This window comes from Chrysochloris asiatica, unplaced genomic scaffold, assembly GCF_000296735.1.
Source record: "Chrysochloris asiatica unplaced genomic scaffold, ChrAsi1.0 scaffold00063, whole genome shotgun sequence".
Taxonomy (NCBI): Eukaryota; Metazoa; Chordata; class Mammalia; order Afrosoricida; family Chrysochloridae; genus Chrysochloris; species Chrysochloris asiatica.
Genome location: NW_006408581.1, coordinates 4,710,506 through 4,718,470, shown reverse-complemented (window position 1 = coordinate 4,718,470; position 7,965 = coordinate 4,710,506).

The following is a 7,965-nucleotide window of genomic DNA, read 5'->3' as shown; positions in this document are numbered from 1 at the left end:
CCTTCATTCCATGTCCTCATCTGAATCTGACTTGAATCTCTGGCAGTTCTCTGTGAATGTATTGTTGAAATCATTTACAATTATATTTAGCAAAATTTTATTGCATATTCATAATAGTAATGATATTGTCTGATGATTTCTACATTCCATTGGGTCACCTCTTTTTGGAATGGGCACAAATATAAATATCTTTCAATGAGTTGGCCAGGTAATTCTCATCCAAATTTTTGGCATAGATGAATGAGTACCTCCAGTGCTACATCAGTTTATTGAAATATTTCTATTTGTATTCTATCAATTCCTGTTATACATGCAAATATATTAAAATTATAAATTAAAACATTTTTTCTCTATTTAAAAATTCATTTATTTTTTCTGATAGAAAAGAAGAAGAGTTATTTTGATTGGCCTCTAAATTTGTCATGGGCCAAACGTAATATGACTGTTCTAATGTAAAAATTGACCCAGTCTGCTAATTTGGTTACAGACTGGTCTCAAATGCTTCATAAAATATATTTTTGAATATCCTAGTTTAAAGTTCTTACTCTCACTTATAAAATTTTATATGCTTTGTCTTTTCTTTAATGATATTTATCGTATCAGGCATCAAGACATAATGATCTGAGCATGCTTTGCTTCTCTTAATAAATCTCAGGCTCCTAGAGATATGAACTATTAATATATTATACTTGCCTTTGTTATCATAGTACCTATTAATAGCTCACATATATTGAATTTTAATAAATGTTTGCTGACTTATTGAACAAATCAGTAGATTAATATGAAATATGTATTAAACACTTTTCATAATTTATTTTCTACTAATTTCTACAAATGACAATAAATAAAAAAGCATTATCTTGAAATGAACTTTGTCATTGTTTTTCAGTTTAAGCTTTTTCCATATCCTGTATTATCTCTGTTTATAATCTTATAATTTTCACTTTATGGAATGCAGGGACATATAATAACGTATATATAGACTTATACCTAACAACCCAGACAGTTAAGTTTTAAATTACTGTACTTTTGATATGTGGCATATTATTTGTACATCTTCTGGGTAATGGATCATAAATTTCATACATAAGACTTTGTTTCTATGTTTAAATTGTATTTCTTCCTTCAAATTCTTGAAAGAGTATGCATGTCACTTCAATTTTTGACAACAGTCAATCCTGTAAGTATTTAGTTTAATGTGTAAGACAAAGTTTGTCAGCTCAATTCTGTATAGTGACATCTGTGAAGAAAGGTCTGAAAATCTCCTTCTACACAATCATTGAAAACTTTATGGAAGACAGTTCTACTCTGACACACAGGGATTCTCCGTGAGTCAGTATCAATTCCATAGAAAATGGTTTGGTTGTTAAATAGAGTCAATGTCAAATTAGTAAAATCTTAAACAATAATGGTTCAATGTATTTCCTTTCTAAGGAGCATTTGCATATTAACAAAAGAAGAAAAATTTTCAAATCCCAGAGAATATTTTAAAGCTTTTTTGAGAGTTGTTTTTTGTTTGTGTGTGTGTGTAATTGGAAATGAGGATATTAATGGTATGTAGATTTATTCAATAATTTTTCCAATTTTGCCACCCAAGTAGTCACCTAATCTCGCTGTGTTTAAGGTATTCCCAGGAAATATTATTGAAAGGACTATAATATAAAATCAACTCTTGCTCAATAATCAGCATATATCACTTAATTGGCAAATTTTTGCTTCAGTGGAGATGTGCCAATTAAATTTTTACTTTACTTTTTTTTTTCTTTTAACATGCACACTCAGCTCATATCTCAACTTCCATAAACCAGTCATGAAATACAAGAATTTTCAGACTCAATTAATTCCTTTTTTGCTTCATTAACTAGAAATACATTACCCAATTTCTGTTAAGTTTTATGTACATTTTTATCTGGCTTAGGCTTTGTTAGTTGAAATGTGAATAGTCTTTCTGTGATGTTATGATAAATGTATGAATAGTTATAGTCATGATAACTTAAAATAATTTTGATAAATAAAATGAAAACATTTTCTCTTAATGATCATTGACTTTAATATTTATGACACTTTAAGTTTCCCTTCTGATATTTTCAGTTTGTCATAATGTGGTTGCTTAAATTTTGCCATGATACTAGAAGCTATATCACCAGTATTTCAAACTATCAGAGTCACCCAAGGTAAACGAGTTTCAGAAAAGCTTTCAGACTAAGACAGACTAGGAAGAAGGGCCAGGTGGACCACTTCTGAAACATTAGCCAGTGAAAACCTTGTTAAAAGAAGTTGAATATTGTTTGATATACTGCAAGAAGATGAGGCCCTCACATTGGAAAGGACTATACATATGACTAGGGAAATACTGCATCCTCACAATAGGAGCTGAGTTTAATGATGTGGATGGAGTAAGACATTTGGGACCTTCATTGGCTGGTGTGGCAAAACTAAAAATAAAAAGAAACAGCTGCAAATATTCATTAATAATCAGTATGTATGGCTGGAAAGTACAAAGTATGAATCTATAAAAATTGGAACTGATGAAAAAAATTAAGTTAAATTCATAAATATTGGTATCCTAGTTGTGGCACTATGGGTTAATGCACCAGACTGCAAAGCTGTTTGAATTGCAAGGCTGGCCGTTCAAGCTCATCAGCTGCTCCTCAGAAACCCTATACTGGGTAGCTATGGGTTGGAATGGACTTGATACCACTTAATAACAACAACAAATATTAGTAGGGGAGCATGGTACCTTTGTAGAATAAGCACTGAACTGCAAACCACAAGGGTGGCAGTTCGAGGCTACCATCTGATCTTCAGAAGAAAATCAGTTTTTCTTCTCACACAAAAATTTGTCCATGAGTTGTAGCCAGTTCCACAGCACTTGACAACAGATATTAGTGAGCAGAAATGGACTGCTGTTAGCCATTTTTAATGGAGCAATTAAATGGTCTACTATGCCAGGAATGACAAATTAAAGATCAATGACATCATGTTCATTTTCAAAAATAATATTTCAAGATATTTTCTGAAGTAAAATGCTATCAATATAGCAATAGGCTTACAAGGAAAACTAGTTAGTATGACTGCTATTCAAATTTATGCACCAACTGCTAATGACAGAAGATGAGGAAATTGATGATTTTCACCAACTTCTACAGTCTAAAATCGATCAAACTTGCAATCTAAATGTATTGACAAATACTAGTGGTTGGAATGTGAACACTGGGGAAAATGTCAAAGGATCATAGGAAAATATGGCCTTGGTGATAGAAATGATGTTGAAGACAATATAATATAATTTTGTAAGACCAACAACTTACTCATTGCAAATACCATTTACAATAACATAAATGGTAACTAAAGAAATGTGCTTCACCAGATGGAATGAAAATCAAATAAAATCACATTTGTGAAGAGAGAGGACAAAGAAAATCAATACTTGTTTCAGTCAAAATGAGTCTAGAGCCCAAATGCAGAATATAATTAATTCTTTCTATGAATGTTCAGGTTGAAGCTGAAGAAAATGGAAACAAATCCACGAAAGCCAAAATATGAGCTTGAATATATGCCATTTGAATTTAGAGACCATCTGAAAAATAATAAGTTTGACACATTGAACATTAATAATGAAAATAAGAGAAGTTGTTGAATAATACCAAGGACATCAGTACATGAAGTAAACAAATAATCATCAAAAAGGAAAAAAAAAATAAAAGATCAAAATGAATGTCAGAAAAGATTCTGAAACTTGCTACTAAACATAGAGTAGTTAATTCAAAGGAAGAAATGATAAACAGAATAATGAAGGAAAAATCTGAGTAACAGATTTTAATGGGGGATTAAAGAAGAAAATGTAAAGTATTAAAATGAAATGCCCAAAAACCTGGAGTTAGAAAATCAGAAGGAAAGGACATGCTTGAAATTTTGAAGCTTAAAAAACTGAAGAGATATTTTAATATTGAAGAATTCTATTGGCAAAACTTTGAACAATGCAGGAAATATCAAAAGAAGATGGAAGTCACTATGCAGTCACTTTTACAAAAAAAAATTAGTAGATGTTCAACGATTCTAGGAGTCATCATATAAACAAGAACCAATGATAATGAAGGTAGAAGTCTAAGCTGCACTATAGTAATTGACAGGAAAAAAAAAAAAAAAAAGGTCCATAAATTGGTGGAATATCAATTGAAATGTTTCATAAAATTGATCTAACACTGGAGGTGCTCACTCATCTATACAAAGATATTTGGAAATCTGTTACCTGGGCAAATGGCTGGAAGAGAGCCATATTCTTGCCCATTCCAAAGAAAGGTGATTCATCAGATCTTAGAAATTATTGTATGATATCATTCATATTTCAAACCTGTACAATATTGCTAAATATAATTTTTAAATGGTTGCAGCTGTACACTGACAGGGAACTACCAGAATTTTACACAAAATTCAGAAGAGACTGTGCAATGAGAATTGATAGTGCTGACATCAGATGGATCTTGTATGAAAGCAAAGAATACCAAAAAGATGATTACCTGTGATTTATTGGTAATCATTTGACTGTGTATAATAAAAAAATGGATATCATTGCGAAATATGTTAATTTAAGATCACTTAATTGAATAAGAGGCAATCATTCCAATAGAACTAGTGGATATACAATTGTTGTTGTAGTTAGGTGCCATCTATTTGGTTCTGATTCATAGCGACCTTATGCACAACAGAATAAAACAGTACAAGGTCCTGCAACAACCTTAACGATTGTTGTTGTTTGAGCCCACTGCAGCTACCATTGTGCGAATCAGTCTCATTGGGGGTCTCCTTTTTGCTGACCCTCCAATTTACTAACCATTATGTCATTCTCTGGTTACTGGTCCTTTCTGATAATATGTCTGAAGTATGAGTGATAAATCCAGCCATCCTGTTTTCTAAGGAGCATCTAACTGTACTTCTTCCAACACAGATCTATCTGTTCATTTAGTGGTCCATGGCACTATTAATATTCTCCTTCAACACCATAACTCAAACGTATCAATTCTTCTGTGGCCTTCTTTATTCACTGTTCAACTTTCATATGCATATGACGTTATTGAAAATACTATGGGTTGGGTCAGGCGCACTTTAGTCCTCAAACTGACATCTTTGCTCTTGGACACTTTGAGGAGGTCTTGTGCAGTAGATTTGCCTAATGCAATATTGTTTGCTTTCTTGATTGATGCTTCCATGAGTGTTGATGGTTGATCCAAGCAAAATGAAGAGTTTGATAGCTTCAATTATTTCTCCACTTATATGGAAGTTATTTATTGGTCTTGTGGTGAGAATTTGTTCCTTCTCTATACTGAAGTGTAACCCATACCAAAGGCTGTGGTCTTTGATCTTCATCATTCTTGTTGTTAAGTACTGTCTAGTTGGCTCCACTCATACCAATATTACATAGGGATTCCAAGGGGCAGCTGGTGGATCTGAAATGGTTGACTTGTAGTTAAAAGTCCTATATTTATCCTACAGCACCACACCAACATTCTGTTCAAATTCTGGAACTCTTTAAAATTAAGACAACAAAATATTTTGAAATTTTTTGTACTATTGCAAATAGGAAAACATTTATTTGAAAGTATCCCAAGTGAAGAAAAGAAGAGACAATTAAGACTGAGGTAAAGAAGTCAACACAAAGAAGAAGCAGATTTAAAAGTTGGTCATATTTTCCACATTCCATAGACTCCCATAGACCTGTAAGATGAAAGATAATAGAAAGGGGTTGTTGGTCCCAAGTGTGGTGAGACCTGGGGATTCCTGAGTCCATGGACAAGGACATAGCCATGAAGGGCTAAAGCTGACAGTGAAGCATCCAGCTGATATGAAGTGAGGGGAGTTCTAGTTTTCTATATATTTTAGAAATATTGTCTAAATACTTCTTGTCTGATGTCATTGCAAAAGATTTTTTCTCATTCTATTGGTTCCCTTTTTACTCTTCTGGTGAATTCTTTTGATGCACATAAGTTTTTAATTTTTAGTATGCCCCACTCATCTATTTTGTCTACTTTTGTGTGTGTAATTTTCAAAATGTTTTGCAGTCTGTATATTCCCTGAATTCGTGCCCTCACATTTGTCCCTATTTTTTCATTGATGGCCTTCATAATTCTAGGATACACATTTAGGTCTTTGACCATGTTGACTTGGTTTTTGTATAAGGCGTGAGCAAAGGTCTTGTTTCAATCTTTTGCATATCGCTTTACAGTTCTGCCAGCACCATGTTGAAAAGACTATCACCTCCCCATGCAATATATTTAGATGTTTTCCAAAAATCAGTTGGCTGTATGTAGACGGGTTAATTTCTGATTCTCGATTCTGTTCCACTGATCTATGTGTCTTTCATTGTACCAGTACCAAGCTGTTTTGACCACTGTAGCGGTGTAGTAAATTTTGAAATCAGGGAGTGAGAAGTTTCCAACCTTATTCTTCTTAGTGGTGCTTTGCTTATCCTGGGTCTCTTTGCTTTCCATATAAACTCTGTAATTTTTTTTTTTTTTTTCCCATCTCTTTGAAGAATAGTGTTGGAATCTGGATTGGGATTACATTATATGTGTAAATTGCTTTGGGTAGGATTAACGTTTTCACAATATTAAATCTTCCTATCCAGAAGCATGGTACATTCTTCCTTTTTTATAGGTCTCTTTTGGTTTTGTGTAATAGTGTTTTGTAGTTTTCTTTTTATAAGATCTTTGTTTCTCTGGGTACATTTATTCCTAGATATTTCATCCTTTGGGTGGCTATTGTAAATGGTATTGCTTTCCTAATGTCCTTTTCAATATTGTAGTTTTTGGTATAGAGTAATCCAACTGATTTTTTTTTTCCTGCATATTTCCTGAAGGATAGCGTCTTAGACATTTATTTATTTTTCCACTTTTTATCATGAATTGAGTGAAGGTTTACAGAGCAGATCACCAGTTTTACATTCAACAAATCATATGCTTTGCTTCATTACATGGTTGCAACCCTCGATCCAACTGATTTTTGTATGTAGATTTTTATCCTGCCACTTTGCTGGATCTTCCAATGAGGTCTAATAGCTTTTTCACTGAGTCTTTGGGGTTTTCTACGTACATATCTACGTAGAAATATCTATGTACATTTCTACAAATCATCTGCAAATAGAGAGTTTTACTTCCTCTTTGCCTATTTGGATGTGTTTAATTTCTCTGTCTTGTTGTATAGCTCTTGCTAAGACTTCCAGCACAATACTGAATAGGAATGTGACAAAGGGCATCCTTGTCTGGTTCCTATTCCCAGAGGGAAGTTTTTCAGTTTCTCTCCATTGAGAGTAATGTAGGCTGTTGGTTTTGTATATTTGCTCTTAATTATGTTGAGGAATTTCCCTTCAATTCCTACTTTGCTGAGTGTTTTTATCAGGAATGAGGTTGGATTTTTTTCAAATGCCTTTTCTGTATCAATTGCTATGATCATGTGGTTCTTTTCTTTTTTCTTATTTATATGGTGGATCATGTTGATCATTTTCCTCATGTTGAACCAGCCTTCCATCCCTGATATGAATCCCACATGATCATAATATATTATCTTTTTGATGTGTTGCTGGATTCTGTTAGCTAGGATTTTGTTGAGAATTTTTGCATCTATGTTCATGAGGGATATTGGTCTATAATATTCTTTCTTGGTATGAGGGTTGTGCTTGCTTCATAAATGTATTGAGAAGTTTTCCATCCTCTTCTATCTTCTGGAATAATTTGAGTAGAGTTGGTGACAGCTCTTCCCTGAATGTTTGGTAAAACTCACCAGTGAAGCCATCTGGGCCTGACCTTTTTTTGATTGGGAGTGTTTTGATGAATTGATCAATTTCTTCTTTTGTTATGGGTCTGTTCAGGTTACTACTTCACTCTGTATAAATTTAGGTAGGTCGTGTTTATCTAAAAATGTATCCATCTCTTCTAAGTTTTCAAATTAGTTGGAGTACAACTCTTCATA